The 22,189-nt window shown below is 44.9% G+C and overlaps 1 protein-coding gene across 1 annotated transcript in view; it reads right to left on the minus strand.

The window, feature by feature from the left end:
• The window catches only part of STPG2 (sperm tail PG-rich repeat containing 2), a 472,111-nt gene that overhangs the window by 424,232 nt on the left and 25,690 nt on the right, over positions 1–22,189 (minus strand). The gene's annotated exons all lie outside the window — the stretch shown is intronic.

Genomic DNA, 22,189 nt, shown 5'->3' on the forward strand with positions numbered 1-22,189 from the left:
AAAACTAGGATTAGATCTCATGTGGGCACTGGGGCCCTGTGAGGAAGGTCCTGGAGATTCTGGAGGCCTTTGAGGAATCTTCTGGTGACAGGAAGTGAAAAAACAGATGTTACATCAATCTTTACATTGGTGCAGATCGGAATCTACCAGTAGATCTTGGAGCCTCTGACGGGTAATCCTGACTGCTTTGGCCAGGAAGCTACCACCCATTGTCTTACTGCTCCTGCCCTCTGCCTTGGAGCTGACCTGTTGGGAGTCTCCTGCTTGCTGTGGAGGGTGTCGGAGGGAGAAGAGGGGGGATGCTGATGTCAAGGTGTCTCTCCTCCACACTTGTCCCCCCCCCCACTCCTGTACCCTATCTTCACACAGAGAGAAGGGAATGGATGGAGCCTGGCAATGCAAATCTCTGTCATTCTCACAAACACACGCTCTCACCTTCCAACACAACATATGCATGGAAGGAGTTGTTTGTACTTCTTTTATTGCTTGCAAAGTGTGTTAGTTTTGGGTTTTGATTGGTCTGTGCCTTTCATAATTTTCATTTCTCTCTTATGCTTACATTCCATTCTTTGAGTAGTGAGTTCTAGAATGCTGAACCGGTCATGGCTGGAGTAATTATCCCTATGGTAATTGCTGCTCCTGGAAGTGACTTGCACATCCCTGCAGCTCCTGAGAAAGGCAGGGTAGGGGGTCTCCACATGCTGTCCTTGACTGCAGACACCACTCCTGCAGCTCCCATTGATCAATAACGGGGAACCATGGCCAGTAGATACAATGGGCTCAGTGCCTGTAGATGAAGGACAGCACATGGTGCCATGGAGCCATTGCTGTTAATGACAGCTGCTTTCAGGAGTGGTGCAGGGACATGGCAAGAGTAAGTATGCCTTTACTCCACTGCTCCACCACCCAGAAGACATCTCAGTTAAATGGTGCCCAACCAGATGCTGCACCCTGAACCCCTGACCCAGCCTTGAACCTCCTCCTACACCCAACCTCCTGCCCCAGATGTGAGTCTCCCTGCACCCAACTCCTACCCAGAGCTTGTACCTTAGACCCCAATCCCCCACCCTGGGCTAAGCCCAGAGCCCCTCCCACACTGCAAACTCCTTGGCCCAAGACCAAAGCCTGCACCCCAACCCCGCTGCCCCAGTCTGGTGAAAGTGAATGAGGATGGGGGAGGAAGAGGGATGGAATGAGCAGGGTGAGGTCTTGGAGAAGGGATGAAGGAGGGGCTGGGCCTCTAAGAAGGGGCAGGAAGGAATTGGGGCATGGGTATTTGGGTTTGAGGTAGATCTTATATTGCACTTAAATTGAAAAAGAGATCTTGTGGTTAAAAAGGTTGGAGAGCACTGCATACATGGAAGGCCGTAATCACTGCCAGGTGTACTTTGATGGAGAAGATGGATAGGCCCTTGCTCTTCCAGTGGTATATGTAGTCAAGGACAGAATGAAGCAGAGCCTTGTGGAGTTCAATGTGCATCTGCTGGCACCAGGATGTAAACTGTTTCAATTTTTTAGGGTAAGTGGTTCTGGTGGATAGTCTCTTGCTATCAAGGAGAACGGTTCTTACTTGTTCAAAACAGCAGGATTTGGCACCAAGGAACCAGACAGGAGCCATGCGTGGAGGTGGAGAGTATGAGGTTGAGGGTGAAGTAATTTATCCCTGTTCTGAGAGAGGAGATTGTGTCGACATAGAAGTGGGTAAGGTGGTTCAACAGTCATGTGTTGAAGACATGGGAACCATATCTGTCTGGACCAGGATGGAGCTATTAAGATGACTCGACCCCTGTCTGCTTGGATCTTGAGCAGGATCCTGGGGATGAGTGGTATGGGGATTAAGGTGTAGTGCAATGGTTTGTTCCAGGGGTTTAGGAATGCATCACTCATAGATCCTCGCCCAGTCCCGCTCGAGAGCAAAAGTGAAGACACTTAGTATCATTTGTGGTTGCGAAGAGATCTATTACTGGGTAGCCCCACCTGTGGAAGATGGATTCTTATCACTGTTGGATGCAGCTCCCACTCGTGGTCTGTGGAAAAGTTGCGGTTCAGACTATTTGCCATGATGGTGTCATCTTTTAAGGTGACCCCGTGATGGATGCACAAATTCCAGAGATGGATGACCTCCGCACAAAGGGATCAAGAATGAGCTCTATCTTGCATGTCTATATAAAACATGGTGGTTGTATTGTCCATGAATACACGAACGGTGCAATTGGTATTGGAGGGAGCAATGTGCCTGCACATATTCCTGACAGCTCTGAGCTCGAGAAGGTTGATGTGTAACAAAACCTCATGTAGTAATCATTTGCCCTGTACTGTATGGTGGTGTAGATGTGCACCCCATCCTATCAGTGAGATGTCTATCATAATCTGTATCGATGGCTCAGGCTAAAGGAAGGGATCCCCTGCAAGGAGACTATTAGGGGATGTCCACCATTTGAGAGAGTTCAATACATGTCTGGGGACAGAGACTGGATTCTAAAGTGAATGGCAGGATGGCGTATAAACCAAGGCTCGCCAGTGCTACAGGGCACGGAAATGAAAGCATGCATACTGGAACACGTATGTGGTAGCAGCCATGTGGCCCATCAATCAAAGGCAGGTATGCACGGTAGCAGAAGGGTTCGTAGATAGAATAGTTATTAGATGCCACAGTACACTGAATCACTGATGAGGCCAATTTAGAATTAAGGTGAGCTCCAATGAATTCGATGTCCTGAATGAGATTGGGAATTAATTTCTGTTCATTTATAAGCATTCTTACATGACTAAATAGATATTTGGTCTTTGAGACCATACTGGACGTTTCTGTTCATAAGCGGCCTTTTATGAGGCTATTGTCAAGGTATGGAAAAATCACAACTCCCTGTTGGCGAAGGTATGCTACCATCACTGCAAGGACCTCTGAGAAGACATGAAGGGCAGAGGATAGACCGAAGGGGAGGACCCTGTACTGAAAATCATCCTCTCCCACGTTTAAGATGAGGAAACATCTGTGAGATGGATGTACTGTGATGCGGAAGTAAGAGTCCTGTAGGTTGAGGGCTGCAAATGAATCCCCTCTGTCCAGTGCAGGTATAATTGAAGCCAGTGTGACCATTTTGAAGTGTTGCTTCCATAGAAACTTGTTTAGTTTGGGGGGATCTAAAATTGATCTCCAGCCCCCTGTGTCCTTTTCAGTCAGAAAATAAGTTGAATAAAACCCTCTTCCCTGGAATAGATTGGGGACCTTCTCTATTGCTCCTAGTTCGAGGAGCCGGTTGATTTCCTGCCTGAGAGGGATCTCATGAGAGGGATTCCTGAGGAAAAATGGGGAAGATGGAAGAAAAGGGGGCAGCAAGGTGAAGGAGATAGTGTACCCTGTACAGATGATTTCTAGCACCCACTGGTCCGATGTTATGGAGTCCTAATGTGGAAGAAGGGACGTAGCCTGTATACGAACAGGTGTTTCTGGCCTGTTAGCACTGAATGGTAGGGGAGGTTGGGCAGACCTTCACTAAAACTTCAAATTTGCTGTTTGGAAGTCTGGGTGCCAGAGGAGTGTGATTGAGGTAGGTGCTTCCTCTGAGGCAGCTGTCTGGATCGACTGTAATCGTAAGATTTGTGTTGAGGAGGATTGTAATGGGAGTACTTTTATTTCTGTTGTATGGGGTGTAGCGTTTTTGCTAGTATGGTAGCATGTACATGCCTAGGGTGCGGAGAGTGGTTCGAGAGTCCTTAATACTCTGTAGGATCTCATCTGTATTGGCAGCAAACAGCTTTTGATTGTCGAAAGGGAGATCCTCCACCTTGGTTTGAAGCTCCCTAGGCACCCCTGCTGCATGCAAGCAGGAGGCTCTCCTCTTCACGACAGCTATGGCCGTCGCTCTCGCCACTGTGTCAGCCATGCCTATTGCTGACAGTAACGCAGTACAGACGATGATATGCCCCTCATGGATGACTGCCCTGAGAATGGGCCTTTTGGAATCAGGGATAAGTGCAGCCAATTTAGAATAGCTAATCATGATTTTGACAACTAAGAGTGCAGAGTAGTTACCTATTCTGAGTTATAGTGTGGCCAAAGAGTATATTTTTCTGCCAAAGAGGTTTAATTTTTTGTGTTCTTTGTCACTGTTTACAGATTTAAACTGGGGGGCTTTTGAGTGTTGATTTGCTGCATCCACCACCAGCGAATTTGGTTGGGAATGAGAAAAAAGAAAGTTTAAGTCTTTAGAAGGGACAAAGTACTTCCAGACCACTTTTTTGCATGTTGGCTAGATGGAGGTGGGCATCTGCCAGATGTCATCGGATACCTCCATGATGGCTTTATTGATTTGTAGTGCAATCCATCCATGAGAGGGACAGATGTTCTTTAGGAGATGCTGCTGCTTCTCCTTTACCTCTTGAAGCTGAACTTCCTAGCTAGTGGCCACTCTTTTAAAAAGTTCTTGAAATTGTTTCAAGTCATCAGTGGTGTGCATGTCCTCTGGAATTACAGCTTCATCAGGAGATGAAGACTAATTGTCCCTAGGGGAACCCTGTGGGCCTTGCGTGTCAGTGTACTCATCTGGAATTTTATCCTCTTCTTCAGACTTGGCAATAGTCAGGAGGGTGTAAGATGGGGAGGATGATAGGAGCCTCTTTGGTAAAGCAGATGGGGATATGGAGCAGCATCTGTAAAATCCCTACTACTCCCATGAAGCCTACTGGGTAGGAGGGTACTGCCACTCAGGGTACCACTATGGGTGGTACAATCTTTCATGAGAGTGATGATATTGGTGAGATGTAGAAGGAGAGGAGTGTTGTGAGAAGAAAATATTCCTCTGATCATATTCAGCAAGTCTGGAGCATTCATGTAACAACAGAGATCTAACATAGGCTGGAGATATGCAAGGTGAAAACGCCATCGGAGAAGGTTCCCTCAACAGGGGGAGGGAAGGGAACTGCCTGTCATTGATTTCAGGTGTTGGTAAGGCTAGCTTGGTGTGGTCAGACTATGCTGACTGTGGTGTCTGTGCTGCCGCCTCTGAGGAAGGAGGCATCTGTATTGCTGTCGGCATGCTGGGATACTGTGCTGAAGACTTGAGGGGCTGTTTAGCAGCCGGTTCCATGTTCTCTCTCAGCACCGAGTGTTGAGGTGCTTGTGGTGATGCCGGGGTGTGCTGGTATGATTTCTCCAGTGCCAACGATGAGCATGTCAGCCCCAAGTTGGTGCAGGGTGCTGCTGCAATGGTGCCTGCCCCAGGATCTCAGCACCGAGTAGCCAGACATGCTAGGTGCATCTCCCCTGCTCAGTCTGGGGATGGGTTAAGTATCATACAGAGCTGAAGCTCCCGGTCTTTCCTGGCCCTTGCCATGAGGCTGCAGCAGTGGTCACATTTTTGGGGTACATGTGATTCCCCCAAGCAGCATGTACAGGAATTATGCCCATCAGAACCGGACATGGGGTCATTGCACTGAAGACACTTTTTAAACCCTGGCATGGTAGTCTGTGGTGGCCGCTCACTGATTGCTGAGAAAGCTGCCTTTAAAGATCTCCTTTTTGTTTCTGTTTGTCCCTGGTAATTCTTTTTTTTTAAAAAGAGGGGACATGAGGAGATGGAGGGTGAAGAACAAGCATGGCAGGGCGTGAGGAAAAGAATGGAGCTGCCGCCACTGAGGTGGTCCCTCGGGACTGAGACTAAAAAAGTTTGGTTTTTTTTTAAATATAGAATGATGAACTGGCAAGGAATAACTAACTAGTAACACTAAAATGCTAAAGAGACAGGAAAAAAACTTAAATTGTGTGTGAGAAGGATAGATGCCTGAGGCGAGAGAGGAGTCTGTCTGCAACCAAGGATGATAAGTGAGGGACTGAAGGAGGAGCGTGGGCTGCGTGTACGAGGCGTCAAACTGCCAATGGCGCAAGGTGCCTTCCACGCATGCACAGCCCAACTGACAACTGCTAAGAAAAAGCTCTGAACAGCGGTTCGGGGGATGACCCATCAACAGTGGAGCCATCATGGGGATATCGCCAGAAGAGGAATCAAAATTCAGTTTCGCTACCAGCTCTTAATACAAACAGATAAATTTGCAAGTAGAATTTCTAAATTCACATCTCTCCTAAAATGATCATATTTATTTCTGTATTTACTCAAGTGCCCTCATTTTAGCTTTCACATACAAAATAGCTCTCAGTCAGACCATTACACATCAGGAAAATGGTCTATAGCTTTCTCAGAGACATATCCATAATTGATGTGAAAAAGCTGGTGCTCGTTAGCAGTTCACCACCAAAATGCATGGACTAATAAACCCATGTAATACAAGATTCAGAAAGGGCAAATATCCCAAAACTTAGATGCAGCATTCTGCATCAAGTAATGTGCTTTTAGCCCTCTATGCCACTATTCACTATCTGTCCAATTATATCATGTATACACATCACTAACAGTCAAATGTCTGTCCTCTCATATAACATGCAATGGCCTTCAGATAAGATAGACCAGAAGAAATATGTCACCTAATGAAAGGCATGCCAAATGATTTAAATTTCATCTTTATGTCACATCATTCTGTCCCGCTAGCCATTTATATCATATTCCTGTTTCACATTTATGACTAGGTCACTGTTTATATAAATAATTTATACACTGGTCATGAGTTTTAAATGACTGGAGAAAATACATTCAGTTGTGTAAAACTAACCAACTTTGATTCACAGGGGTTTGTGCAAATCTATTAATTAGTGTGGGTTGTTAACACCTGAGATTTGCATTCAGATTTACTCATATTTGGTTACATCTGAATTTCACTCAATTTCATGTCAAACATGTAGAAGCACAAAACATTAAGGAATAACTGTTAGGAAAAAAGACTGTGATTTACAAAGGAGCCTGAGAAAGTTTGGTATGAAATTCAATTGGAGTTGGACACCCGACTCTCAAGTCCCTTTGAAAATCTCAAACAACGGATATAAACCTTTTTACAACAGTTTCAAAAACCTCAGTGGTGAAAGTAACTTAACATTTCTCACAGGTGCTATCCTATTGCAACTCAGGTTCCTGCCAACTTTTTAAAAAGCACCTTGCTGGCTTTTGCCTCAGCTCAGCCAGCTCTTGCAGGAGCTGCACATCTGGGCACACCCACCAACGTTCACCACTGAGAGACCTAAAACTGGAAGCAGAATGAACATAACTACCATCCAAGAAACATGATGGGTTAGTGACCCTTGGATACTACTGGTATACAAGAGAAATAAATTAGGTTAAAGTGGGAAAGGTGTCTTATTAGGCAGGTATGGTAGCAATTTCTCTAGTCAAGGCTGCCATGAGACCATTTTCAACTGCTTAAAACAGTGCCAACCAAATATTAATCATTTTAGCTGACATATCCCATGCATGGTCTTTTGAGTTTTTAAAAAGTTTTGGAAAATCTGTTCACCATTTTTTAAAAACAAAGTTAGTGAAATACAGGTAGCTTTTCGCATATTGAAAAATATTTATATTTCTCTGAGGCGCTCTAATTTTTCTATACTTTGGAAAAGGGACTTGAGCATCAACAGGACAGCCTTGGAGTCGAAGAGGTACCTTTTTCTGTCCCCAAGAAAATCCACACAGAACTTCTTGGCTTATAAGCCTCTGAAAAATCATTATGTTCACTCATGGAAGAGTGCATTTAGAGGTTTGCTGCTAGAATTTTCAGACACTAAGCATGCCCCACAGAACACCTAACAGGGGGTTTCAAACTTTAGGTCGCAGCTTGTAAGGGTGAGCTATTGGCTGGCTTCAAGATGCTTTGTTTACCTAAGCATTCACAGGCATAGCCGCTTGCAGCTCCCAGTGGCTGTGGTTTACCATTCCTGGCCAATGGAAGCTGCTAAAAGTGGTGCATATTTGCAAGCAGTTTTTCAGTATGACAGGGTACCAAAGTCTGCCCTCATCCAGATAATGTGAGCATGTCAACACAGAGATGTTTATGTAGAAGTTCCTTCCCCTTGCTTTTAGTGCAAAATGGGATAAGCTGACACAAAGGTATTTTGATATATGCTGTTACTCTCATCTTCCTGAAAACATGTTCCACCCCTCCTGTTACTTGCCCAGGAAATAAAACAAAACCTTGCTAAATAAACAAGTACCAGAATACTTGATGGTGGAATGCATGTTTGAAGGTTTAATCTTCCCTATATAGCAATCCACCTAAAAAACATAGTGTATCATGTATTTTCACGTGTTTATACAGAGCCATCAGTATAATCCACAAATGGTTCCACATGTTTTCAAATAGATCTCCCTTCCTTGCATATGAAAAAAAATAATTATCCCAAGAAATGCAATCTGAGTAAAGCTGTTCATTCAGCCTCTGTTGCAGAAGCAGTCTCTTTCCAATATCTTAAAAATTATTCTCTTTGCCACCATGAATTGATTCTGTGTCCAAAATGTTTGTCCAAGTACATATTTAGTACACACAAAGGCTGATTAGCAAAAGTCCTTGTTCAGGAGATGATCTTTTTCCTTATCTCCTTTTCTCCAACATGCACTTGACTTCACAGAGCTGAAAACATAGGAATAAAGTGTCTAACACAGTTTTGACCCTTTTGTCATTGTCTGCAGTTAGTGGGAGTTTTGCCAAAATTTTTCAATCTTGGATCCGTTGTACCCATTTTCAGGTTTGCTCTCTCTACATTAAAATTCAAATAATTACAGTAAAAATTGTACATATTTTGTGAACCATTACAAAATTAAGAAACTAAAATATTTATCTTTGTAGTTCATGTCTACCTCACCTTCAACTCCTATAACTGGCAAAGACACCACTATTACCTGTATAGAAAATGTATATAAATTAGATTCTTGGTGAACACTACATTTAATTTTCACAGTTAACAGGACTTTAGCACCATCAGGTGGTTTCTGGAAGGCATCATGGTCTAATATATAGCCACAACTGTAAATAATGGCACTGTTCAGTCTGGCTAAAGCTGACTTTTTTTATTTAACTGAAAAAAGTTTAGAGCCAACAGCAGGAAAAGTCTGTCCACTTGAATCATTTTGGCTAGGAGTCAGAGGACGCCCAAATCTGATCTCTGACACATTGTTCGTAGCCTGTGGAGATGTTGAGTGAGGAGTGGCCCCACATCAATCAGTCTTACTTTCTTTGACCACTTAATGGGGGAAGTATAAATGTCTTTCAAATTGAATCCTGTCCAAGAGAATGACTGCTGTGAAAATAGCAAGGTTGCAGGGCATGAACAGGGGGAATTAAGATAGAATATTGTACTCAAAGCTACAGCAAGATATCAGAGTTCACTAAGGAGGAAAAAAAACATTTTACTGGGACATCATTTCATTCATGTTTTGCTTTTCTCTCAAGGGAAGAAAGCAAATAACTTCATACATTGCAAAAGTATTTGGCCTACACTTAAATTATATTTAGAAGTGTTCATTAAGTATATGTATGTAATTAATTTTTATATCCTTGAAAAACAACCAATAGTCTGGTAGCACTTTAAAGACTAACGAAACATGGAGATGGTAGCATGAGCTTTAGTGGGCATAGCCCACTTCTTCCGATGACCTTCAGATGTTGTTTTTGAAGTTTATCCTGTATAGACTAACTTGGCTACCCCCTGAAGTTTTTATATCCTGAATGTAATGAAGTATATACAAAATCCTTTTGTTATTTATAAATAAAATAGTGTGTTTGATTTTGAGAGACACTAAAAAGTTGCAGCAAAGATTCCCCTACCGCATACTAAGCCTGCTTTAAAAACATGCTTAACTTTAGTGCCTTCTTGGATTGGGCTTTAGTTTGCTCAATATTGGATATTGAGTATGGGTATGTCTACACTACCCCGCTAGTTCGAACTAGGGGGGGTAATGTAGTCATACGGAGTTGCAAATGAAGCCCGGGATTTGAATTTCCCGGGCTTCATTTGCATAAAGCCGGCCGGCGCCATTTTTAAATGCCGGCTAGTTCGGACCCCGTGCCACCCGGCTACACGCGGCACGGACTAGCTAGTTCGGATTAGACTCCCTAATCCGAACTAGCTGTACAAGGTGTACAGCTAGTCCGGATTAGGGAGCCTAATCCGAACTAGCTAGTCCATGCCGTGTGTAGCCGGGCGGCACGGGGTCCGAACTAGCCGGCATTTAAAAATGGCGCCGGCCGGCTTTATGCAAATGAAGCCCGGGAAATTCAAATCCCGGGCTTCATTTGCAACTCCGTATGACTACATTACCCCCCCTAGTTCGAACTAGGGGGGTAGTGTAGACATACCCTATGTGAGGAACAGATATATTTTAACATATTATATATCATTTGTTCAGCACTCAAAAGCAAGTTAAGCACTTTATAGAATAGATATAATGGTACAGTCAGTTTTCCAAAGATCTTTCTCTACAAATGTAGATGTGATCCTGTGAGAGGATAGCATTAGGAAGGAAAAGGGTTACTATAAACAGATCCTTTCAGTTATGGTATGCACACACCTTGATGGTTCAATTAAAGTTAGTTTTTACAGTTAATTACTCATTTTTTAAGACAACATACAAAAGTCAAATTTTTCAGATATGAATGAGAAGAATGGTGGCTCAATGAAAAAAATAAAACAGAGCCAAAAATCAGATCAAGAAAGAAAGGAAACACAAAAATAAAGAAATTAAAATGCATCAATCAGGAAAATTATATTTTAACTCATTTTTTAAAATATGTAATGTTACCAGCGGTTTGTCTTCTCAGCTCAATGGGGCAGACTAGGTCATTCTTCATGTTTAGACAGACATTATCTAATACACAAAATTTCAGGAACTATAAACTAATGATAAAATCCCCAAAATCAAACCTGCATGAGTTGGCAATTTAATTACATATTTATTGTATGCTGGGATTAAAAATACATGCAACATCACCTTACAAAAGGGTAAGCATGGCAAAACAACAAACTGAGAATACACAAATAGTTTTAATTACAGACACTATAAAGTTCATTATCACAGTGATTTATCCTGTATGTTATTTAATGACTTAAAACTTTCTACTTCGCCACTGTAGCTTACTTCTTAATTATCCAGGCCTTTAGTTTTACTATTATGGCATTAATATCTAACGAAGTATACACAATTATAGAATTATATAAACTGTAAGTGAATTACTCTTGTATTTAAGGTTATTGAACAACCTTCATTCATAAAGAATTAACATTACTAAGCTCATTTTTTTTACTAAGCTTAAAGATTGATCATTTACATGATTTTAATTGTTGAGATTTTTTGTCCTGATGGAGTGTCATATATTATATTTTTTTCATTCAATGCTAAAATCAATATTTAAATGTTTAGAAACATGAAATAATCATGAAGTCTACAAACATTTAACATTAGAAAGAATATTTTGGTAATACAAGAAATTCCGCAATGAAAGCAATTTTAAAGATGATATAACTGCCTATTCTTTTTCAAACTCAAAAACACTTTAAAAAAATCATTGCCTTACATACACAGATTAAAACTCTGAATTACAAATAATATAAATTGACTTCTGCTTAACTCACTACACTGCATTACTCAGGTAAAATATCCCATCAGTAATGGAATTAAAAAGCCCTTTAGAAATACTGTCATAGACTGAAGAATAAATTGATGCACTCTTAATAACCCTAAATCACCACGCTCTTTATGCCAAGAAGTGTTGACAATACCAACTTCAAGGTCATTGTCAACTTGATAAGTCATTAGCAAATAAAATATGACTTAATTGAAGCAAACTCAGCAAGGAGCTGCATTATTTTAAGTGAACATTGCAGTATAACTTGAAGAAGAATTACTAATCGCCACTCCCGTTGACAATGAAATAGATGAAGAAGGTGCTTTGTAACTTTTTTCTATGACTTTCCCGTAATTAAATATGGAAATAGATTCTGTGAAGAATTAAAAGTCCCAGAGTGCATTAATTTCAGGCACTAATGGACTGCCTTCCAGTGTTGCAGCATGCAGGTAGTTCCCAGCATGTTTCCAATGATAGCTAATATATCAGTGTCAGACTCCAGCCACATTCTTAGCTTGAATACCCAACTTTGAAAAGCATATTTAGGATGATCCCACTAATTTTAATGAGCACTGCATTAAGCCAACCCAATCCACCAAAGCACTTAAATATGTTTATCTTAAAGCATGAGAGTAGTTTGTTCCATTGTAGTCATCAGGACTACTCACATACTTATATACATGCTTAAGTGCTTTGCTGGACTGAGGCCTTAGATCAGGTTGAAACTCGGGCTTTGTCTACATGTTAAAGTTTAAAGTGCTACTGCAGCAGTGCTTTAAAATGGCAATGTGCACTGGGAGATAGTTCTCTTAGCACTCTATGTAAACCATCTCCACCGCGGGGAAGTTAATAGCACTGTGGCACTGTCCACCCTGGCACTTTGCAATGCTGTAATTTGCTGTGCTTGGGAGCACACCCCAAGCAAGAAAGTTACCACACAATAACTTGTCAGCGTAGACAAGCCTTCAGAGCGCTTTGAGAATTCAATTGGTTACCACAAATTGTAACTGAGAAAAGACTTGGCCAACTCAAGGGAGTGACGTGAAAACAGCAGGGGATGATAGAAAAACAGATGTGAAGGAAAAGTCTGGTCCAAAGTAGTGTCCTCATTAACATCATGAGAAACTACTCAGCTCTTCAGTAAAGAAACTCAGTAATCAAGAGAAAAAAGAAAGCAGAAACAGAAAAAGGAGTTACTCACCGTGAAGTAACGATTGTTCTTCGAGATGTGTCCCATGGGAGCTCCACTCCTGGTGTTGGGTTCCGTCCCGGCGCCACGAATCAGAGAGCTATCAGAGCTGTGGTCCTCAGGACCACACATGCGTGGCTGCCTCCAGCGGCTTTTGCGCCTTTAATGTGTTGTGCACATCCGGCTTCACTCAATTCCTCTCAGCCGCCCCCTGAAACAAGAACATAAAAATTCTGGAGCGGGGAGGAAGGGCGGGTCGTAGAGCACCCATGGGGCACCTCTCGAAGAACAATCGTTACTTCACAGGGTGAGTAACTCCTTTTTCTTCTTCGAGTGGCCCCATGGGTGCTCCACTCCTGGTGACTTTGAAGTAGAACCCAAACATTTTAGGGCTCCGGAATTAAGGTTTTTGGGTACGAGAGAGGACTGCCATAGCCACCGAGGAATCAGCCACAAATTGATTTACTACAGCATAGTGCTTCATAAAGGGAGAATGAGAGGACCATGTTGCTGCTCGGCAAATGTCTCGAAAAGGGACACCTCTTAAAAAGGCCGTAGTCGTGGCAACTGCTCTCGTAGATGGGCCCTAGGTGGGCACAAAAGGGGCTTGTTACATATGAAGCAACATGTTGTAATACATGAGACTATTAGTCTTGCTAGTGACACTATCAGACGGTCCGATTTCCTGAACTGCCACGTTCTTTCGGTGTAAAACACTAGTTCCCTTCTCACATCGAGCATGTGCAGTACTGCATCTTGCCCTGAAGCATGAGGTTTGGGATAGGAACAGGGAAGAACAACTGACTCATTAATGTGAAAATCCGAACAAACTTTGGGAATAAACGCTGGATGAGATCTCAAAGTCACCGACACCTTAGTAAAAACTGTGTACGGTGGTGATGACATGAATGCTGCTATCTCACTCACTCTGTGGGCTGATGTTAGGACAAGCAGAAACAGCAGCTTAGTAATAAGAAGTTGTAATGATATCGTTGCTAAGGGCTCAAAGGGAGGGCGAGTCAATGAATCTAGAACGAGGTCCAGGTCCAAGGAAGTTGGTGGTGGTCGTCATGGTGGGTTGAGGTTTGTAGGCCCTTTCAGGAACCTCTTTGTGGTGGGGTGAGCAAATACAGAGAACCCCTTTTTCCCACAATGAAATGCACTAATGGCTGTTAGGTGCACTCGCAAGGAGGCTATTGCAAGGCCTGTGTTGTGAAGATGTAAAATATAATTGAGTATCTGAGACACATTTGTCACGTGGGGATCCATGACATTACTATCACACCAGGCTTTAAATCTGGTCCACTTGGCTAGATAAGTTTTCTGAGTGGAGTCCTTCCTGCTGTGTACTAATACTTGCTTGACTCTCTGTGAACATGAGCGTTGGGCAGAATTGAACCAAGGAGCATCCATGCCGTGAGGTGCAAGGTTTTGGGTGAAACAGGGAGCCGTTGTCTTGAGACAAGAGGTTTGGAAGCAGAGGAAGGGTGTATGGTGTCCTGATGGACATCTGGTGGAGTATTGAATACCAAGGCTGTCGTGCCCACGCTGGGGCTGTAAGGATTACAGGCAGTCCCCGGGTTACGTACAAGATAGGGACTGTAGGTTTGTTCTTAAGTTGAATCTGTATGTAAGTCGGAACTGGCGTCCAGATTCAGACACTGCTGAAACTGACCGCCAGTTCTGACTTACATACAGAATCAACTTAAGAACCCCAGGCGTCCCCAAGTCAGCTGCTGCTGAAACTGATCAGCAGCTGATTCCAGGAAGCCCGGGGCAGAGCAACTCTGCCTGGAGCTTCCTGTAGTCAGCGCTGGTCAGTTTCAGCAGAAGCTGACTTGGGGACGCCTGGGGCAGTGCAGCTGGGGTGCTGCTGGGTTGCTCCAGTAGCGCCGCTCCTGGGTGCTACTGGACCAACCTAGCAGCACCCCATCTGCTCTGCCCCAGGCGTCCTGATTCAGCCGCTGCTGAAACTGACCAGCAGCGGCTGAATCAGGACCTGGGGCAGAGCAGCTGGGGTGCTGCCGAGTTGGTCCAGTAGTGCCCAGAGCGGGCGCTGCAGGACCAATCGGCAGCGCCCCAGCTGCTCTGCCCCAGAGTCCAAAACAAAAGCCTGGTCTGCTGGGGGGGGGGAGCACACTAGCTGTGCCCCCCCCCCCAGCAGACCAGGGACACGGGGAGCAGAGCCTCTGAGGCTTTGCTCTGGCAAAGCCTCAGAGGGAGGGACCCCGCCGCGGCTGCGGCTTCAGTCCGGGAGCCTGTGGTCTGCTGGGGACGGTCCCCAGCAGACCACAGGCTCCCGGACTGAAGCCGCAGCCATGGGGGGGTCCCGCGCCTCTGAGGCTTTGCTACAGCAAAGCCTCAGAGGCGCGGGGAACCGCCACTGCTGCCGCTTCAATCTGGGTGCCTGTGGTCTGCTGGGGACCGTCCCCAGCAGACCACAGGCTCCCGGACTGAAGCCGCAGCCGTGGGGGGGTCCCCCGCCTCTGAGGCTTTGCCAGAGCAAAGCCTCAGAGGCGCGGGGAACCGCCGCTGCTGCCGCTTCAGTCCGGGAGCCTGTGGTCTGCTGGGGACCGTCCCCAGCAGACCACAGGCACCCAGATTGAAGCGGCAGCAGCGGCGGTTCCCCGCGCCTCTGAGGCTTTGCTCTGGCAAAGCCTCAGAAGCGCGGGAACCCGCCCGGTGCCCCTGGTCTGCTGGAGACGGTCTCCAGCAGACCAGGGGCACCGGAGCAGCTTACGAACGGGGCTTTCTCGCCCCAACTTCCGGGGCGAGAAAGCCCCGTTCGTAAGTGCGGATCCGACATAAGTCGGATCCGCGTAAGTCGGGGACTGCCTGTACTCGAGCCCTTGCTATACTGATCTTTTCCAGAATTCTGGGAACTAGGATGATCAGGGGAAAAGCATATAGTAATGACGTTCCCCAGTGACGGAGAAAAGTGTCTCCCAAAGAGTGACATCCTATTCCTGCTCTGGGCAATAGTTGGGACACTTGGCGTTGGCCTGGGTTGCAAACAGGTCTATCATAGGAAAGCCCCATTGGCTGAAAACACGATGCAGAATGTCTATGCGAATTTCCCACTTGTGGTAGTGGGGGAAAACCCTGCTGAGTGAGTCCGCAATAGAATTGTGGATGCCCAGCAGATAGGATGCTGTCAGCACGGTGTTCATGTGGATACACCAGTTCCACAAACACATTGCTTCTATACAAAGGTATCGAGATCGAGCACCTCCCTGTCTGTTCATGTAATACATCATGGCAATACTGTCCGTGAGGATTCTGGAAGTAGTATTTCTTATATAGGACTGAAAATGCTGGCATGCGTGTCGTACTGCTCTTAGCTCAAGAATGTTCTTGTGTAAGAGCATCTCCTTCATGGACCAGCGACCCTGAACTGTCAAGTCGTCCATATGCGCTCCCCAACCGGTGAGGGACACATCCGTCGTTATTTGCTTTGATGGTTGTGGACCGTGGAAAGGAATGCCCACCATAAGGTTGTGTGGCTCGGTCTACCACTGCAGAGATTGTTGCACATGTGGTATTAGTACCACCATCTTGTGGATGCTGTCTTTCACTGGAGTATATACTGTGGTCAACCAGTGTTGGGGGCAGCAAAAATGCAACCTTGTGTTCTGAACTACAGCAGTTGAAGCAGCCATGTGTCCCATAACTTGTAAAGACACCCGAACGGGAAACGTTGGAGCAAGCGTCAGTGTGTGTACGAGGTCTCGGATCGTGGCAAAACGTTTGGCGGGTAAGTAAGCATGTGCTGTTGTTGAGTTGAGCCTTGCCCCTATGAAAATCAGGCCCTGGGTAGGTTCTGGTGAAGACTTCTGCGTATTTATGAGAAGACCCAGAAAGTCGAAGACCTGAGAGGTTGTTGCTACCATTTGTCTGGCCTCTGAATAGGTTAGCCCTCTTATGAGGCAATTGTCCAAATATGGAAAAATTGTCACTTCTACTCTGCATAAGTGGGCAGCCACTATAGCTAGGGTTTTGGTAAAAACTCTGGGTGCGCATGCCAAGCCGAAAGGCAGTACTCTGTACTGGAAATGTTCTTGGCCTAGTTGGAAACGGAGAAAACACCTATGTGCCACATGGATTATTATGTGGAAGTAGGCGTCCTGCAGGTCGAGGACTGCAAACCAGTCCCCCTGTTCAATGACGGAATGATAGTATTCAAGGTCACCATCCTGAAGCGACGTTTCCTGAGGTAGTGATTTAATTTGCGTAGGTCCAAAATAGTTCTCCATCCTCCTATCTTTTTTGGGGTAAGGAAGTATCGGGAATAAAATCTTTTCCCCCAAAATTGCCTTGGCACCTTCTTTATTGCACCGATGTTCAGAAGACGCTGAACTTCTTGCTTTAGCAGGTGCTCATGAGAGGTGTCCCTGAAAAGGGACGGGGTAGGTGGAGTTGTAGGAGGAATGAATAGAAAGGGGTTGGAGAAACCAGATTGTATGATTTCCAGCCCACTTGTCCAAGGTGATATTGGACCAATGATCGTGGTACTGCTTCAGGCGACGGTGAAAAAGGTGGAGAGAATTTTGTGGTACGTTGAACGTGGGAGACGTGTTTGCATCCTCGACGGGAAAGTCAAATTTGCTGCTTTGGTGCAGGTTGGTTGGACGACCAGTTCACCTGAGAACATTTACGTTGAGGACGTTGTTGAAAGCGCTGGTTTTCCTGGGTACATGGTTGAATCTTATTAAAGGTATAATCGTACCTTCGTTGATAGGGATAGTAGCATTTGCGCCTATAGGAAGGTGTGTACATTCCCAGTGGACGTAAGGTGGTACAGGAGTCCTTGCCAGAATGGAGAACTTCGTCGGTGTTACCAGCAAAGAGTTTTTGCTTATCAAAAGGTAGGTCTTCCACTTGATTCTGAAGTTCCCTCGGGACCCCTGCAGATGATAACCAGGAAGACCGTCTCATTGCGACTCCCGTAGCCTTGGCTCGTGTCGGCCACATCCATAGCCATCTGCAAAGTAGTATTACAGGATATATATCCCTGTTGGACTATGGCCTTCAGTAAGGGTTTCTTAGCATCAGGAAGATGTTGTAGTAGTTCTGTAAACTTCGAATAATTATCGAAATTGTGGTTAGAGAGATGGGCCAAATAGTTTGCAATACGTAATAATAACGTGGCCGAAGAGTAAACTTTCCTACCGAAGACATCTAGTTTCTTATTGTCTTTGTCTTGCAATGTGTTTCTGTATTGAGGTGCTTTAGCTCTACACTGTGCCGCATCAACTACAAGGGAATTGGGTTGGGGGTGATTGAAAAGGAAATCCAACCCTTTGGCGGGCATGAAATATTTCCTATCGACTCTCTTACTTGTTGGGGCAGGCGATGTAGGAGTCCACCAGATTTCGTCTGCCACTTCCATGATTGCTTCATCAATAGGAAGGGTGATTTTTGCTCGCTGTTGTCATCGTAGATTCTTCAAGAGACGATGTTTTTTTATGGGAATATCCGTTAATTGTATTTCCTGTGTGTTTGCAATTCTTTTGAACAGATCCTGGAATTGTTTCAGGTCTTCCGATGCAGAGGCATCATCTGGAATAATCACTTCATCTGGTGAAGAAGGGCAGTCAGTTGGGGAAATGTGAGGTTGAGGATCTTCTGCTTCGGACAATTGGCCCTCTTCTGGTTCCGAGTGTTCTTGATGGACGGTCAAGTCTTCCGATGGAGGCGGTGAGAACAACTGCTGTGGACGCTCAGATAAGTATTGTGCAGTGGGTGATGGGCCACTATAAGACACATGACGAGCCCCTATAAGACTGGGTAGCGTGTCCAGGGTGGGGATGATCATAGTCATCCCTGTAGTAGCACCCATAGTATTGTTCAGACCGTGCTGGAGAAGAGTATCTGGACGATCTTGAACTGCGGATACAGCAGACCCACCACAGTGATCGTCTAGGTGATCTACGCCTTGGTGACCTCCTGGCGGAATGAGATCGTGATGGGGAGTGTCTTGTGTCTATATAGACAGTGTCCTTATATGTGGGTCTTTTAAGTATTTGGTAAGTAGGAGAAAGGCTATAGTCTCGGTGCCGTCGGTATCTGGGTGGAGAAGGAGACAGTCCGGGAGAGAAGGTAGGCAACGGAGATAATGCTCTGTGAGTTTCCTTCTTTGCAGCTTTGCAAGGCAGGGAAGCCTTGTCAATTTCACGTGCTGCTGGAGAGCCGGGGGCCGAACGTGGCTGCTGTGCCAAAAAGAATCCGCATGGGGGTGGTGCTGGCGGTGCCTAGGATGAGCTCAGTGCCAGCATATCGCACGGTGCCACGGGCGAGACTTGCAAATTCGGCGCCGAGGGGGTTAACCCCGCCGCAGCCAGCGCCACTTGAGCAGCCATTGGCAGTGCCAGCTTTCTCACTGCTGCCAGTGCCGATGCCGCCCACGCTCTCAGTCCTGGCTCAGGCGATATCCTTACCCTGGGAGCTTGTTGATATTCTGGGGGTCGTTGCACCGGATGATTTTTCAGGGCATCGAGTAGTCAGCGGTAGGGATCGAGTTGGGGACACCTTCTTCTTCTTTATAATGGCTGTCCCAGGAGACGCTGCCCGCCGTTTATGGACTGCTGTCTCAGAGGTGGGAACAGGATCAGACTCCAGCGCCTCGCCATACAGGATCAGTTTCAGGTGCAGGTCCTGATCCCTTCTTGCTCTTGCTGTTAACTTACTGCAGTGGGTGCATTTCTGGGGTACATGTGTCTCACCCAAGCACCTCACACAGGAGTCATGTCCGTCTGACACTGGCATGGCTTCCCAGCAGACAGAGCATTTCTTAAACCCAGGGGATGCTGGCATCGCTGAATGTAGCCAGGAGAGAGAAATTGACCAGATGCTATATCTCCTCCATCTGTCCCCTTACTTTGTTGAATTGAGGTTTGTTAAACAGGGTAGCAGCAATGGCTTGCCTGAAACGAATGAGGAATTTTTTTTTTAAAACAACTAGATAACTATTGAAGAAAGAAGTGACTGATGAAAAGGCTCTGAACTATTTACAATTGTTTTTGAAGAGTTGAGGAGAACAATCGAAACTGAAACTGACAGATATTGGAGCTCTGTCCGCGACCAGGGGCGGATGAGAGGAACTGAGCGAAACTGGACCGCACGCAACACATCAAAGGTGCGAAAGCCGCTGGAGGCAGCCACACATGCGCGGTCTGGTGGACCACGGCTCTGATAGCTCTCCGATTCGCAGCGCCGGGACGGGACCCAACACCAGGAGTGGAGAACCCACAGGGCCTATCGAAGAAGAAAAATACCTTAAGCACTGCATACTAAATACATACATACGGGGGGGGGGGGGGGAATAATACATAATTTAAATATTTTATAAACTTTGTTTGGGGGCTTTATTATTTTATTTATTTTTAAATATTGTTTTATATTCTGTTAACTGTAGCGTACCTAAGGGTACGTCTAGACTACATGCCTCTGTCGCCAGAGGCGTGTAGATTAGGCTACCAGGCATAGGAAAATGAAGCGGCGATTTAAATAATCGCCGCTTCATTTAAATTTACATGGCTGCCGCGCTGAGCCAATCAGCTGTTTGTCGGCTCAGCGCAGTAGTCTGGACGCGCAGGTGTTGACATCAAAGGCATTTGTCGACCACCCAGGTATGCCTCCTGGGATGAGGTTTACCTGGGTGGTCGACAAATGCCTTTGATGTCAACACCCGCGCATCCAGACTACCGCACTGAGCCAACAAACAGCTGATCAGCTCAGAGCGGCAGCCATATAAATTTAAATGAAGCGGCGATTATTTAAATAATCGCCGCTTCATTTTCCTATGCCTGGTAGCCTAATCTACATGCCTCTGGCGACAGAGGCATGTAGTCTAGACGTACCCTGAGTCTTTTATTGGAAGAAGGTAAACAAGTAAAAATTATAATTTAAACAAACAACTTTTGTAAATATACAAGTGTTCTAAAAACAATGTTCAGAAAAGTTATGAAAACCAAACTCATTTATTAGAACAATAAAACTTTCCATTACTGACATGCTGATGTACATCTGCTGTATGTATTCACTGATAAAAACACAGACTGGAATTATTGCTTATGTAGGCCCACAAGCAATATTTGCAAAATCAAGATATTAACAAATCCTTTAGAACCTACTTAGTGTTTAGTGAACATGGTTAGAAAGATTGCTATCTGTAATATATAACTAGAAGTTTCTATATTGAAAATAAAGTTACGAATCACAGCCTTACATAAGAGAGCCTCCTTGGGACAAATGAGCAGTTGCCAGTTCCGCCCTCTGAGCCCAGTCAGACACAGAATAAAATATTTACCTCTATGCTAAACAAGACTGCAATCCAAGTCCATGAGTTTTATTGGGGTATGTCTACACTACCCCGCTAGTTCGAACTAGCGGGGTAATGTAGGCATACCGCACTTGCAAATGAAGCCCGGGATTTGAATTTCCCGGGCTTCATTTGCATAAGCGGGGAGCCGCCATTTTTAAAACCCCGCTGGTTCGAACCCCGTGCAGCGCGGCTACACGGGGCATGAACTAGGTGGTTCGAACTAGGCTTCCTAGTGAAATGAGGATCCCGGGCTTCATTTGCAAGTGCGGTATGCCTACATTACCCTCCTAGTTCGAACTAGGAGGGTAGTGTAGACATACCCTTGTTGCCTTCAGAACAGCCAGGCTCTCACCCCTGCTCTTTGCCCTTTCCCAAAAACTGTATCCAGATCTAAAATCAGGCTAAAATGACCAAGAAAATCTAAGGACTTAAAAAAAAAACCACCACCACCACCACCCCATAACTATAAAAATATGTAAAACTGTCTCGCTGTTAACTTCTTCTAATCTATTCCTAAAGAAAACAAGTTAGAAAGAAAGGAATAATTGTCAAGATAGCTTATAGTTAGGTCCTTATTTAGAAAAGCACTTAAGGACCTGGCATAGAAAGTTGTTCATCATCGCCACCAATAAGAGAACCGATATATTCTTCTGTATTCCCTTGCAATGTGAGTTCTCTTTTTTTCTTTTTTACAATATCTCCTCAGAAGCAGTCAATCCTGTATGACTACAATCAGACTTCTCCACAAAGCAGATAGAAAAATCTCATAATACAAAAGACTTGATTGTCACCCAAATAAATATATACAGTACAGAGAACCAATGGTCAGGACTTTGAAAAAACTATATTGGTGGTGAAGAAAACTTTCTTCAATTCCACAATAGCCACAATATTATTTTAAAAATTCTTTACAACACTTGGCATTTATATAAAGCAAATTGTACAATATACTTTATCCAAAGTTTCAGAAACCCAATTATGTCCATAAACCTCAGTATCGATCAAAGGCTACGTCTACACTGGCCCCTTTTCCGGAAGGGGCATGTAAATTTCACTAGTCGTCGTAGGGAAATCCGCGGGGGATTTAAATATCCCCCGCGGCATTTAAATAAAAATGTCCGCCGCTTTTTTCCGGCTTTTAAAAAAGCCGGAAAAGAGCGTCTACACTGGCCCCG

This window comes from Pelodiscus sinensis, chromosome 5, assembly GCF_049634645.1.
Source record: "Pelodiscus sinensis isolate JC-2024 chromosome 5, ASM4963464v1, whole genome shotgun sequence".
Classification (NCBI taxonomy): Eukaryota; Metazoa; Chordata; order Testudines; family Trionychidae; genus Pelodiscus; species Pelodiscus sinensis.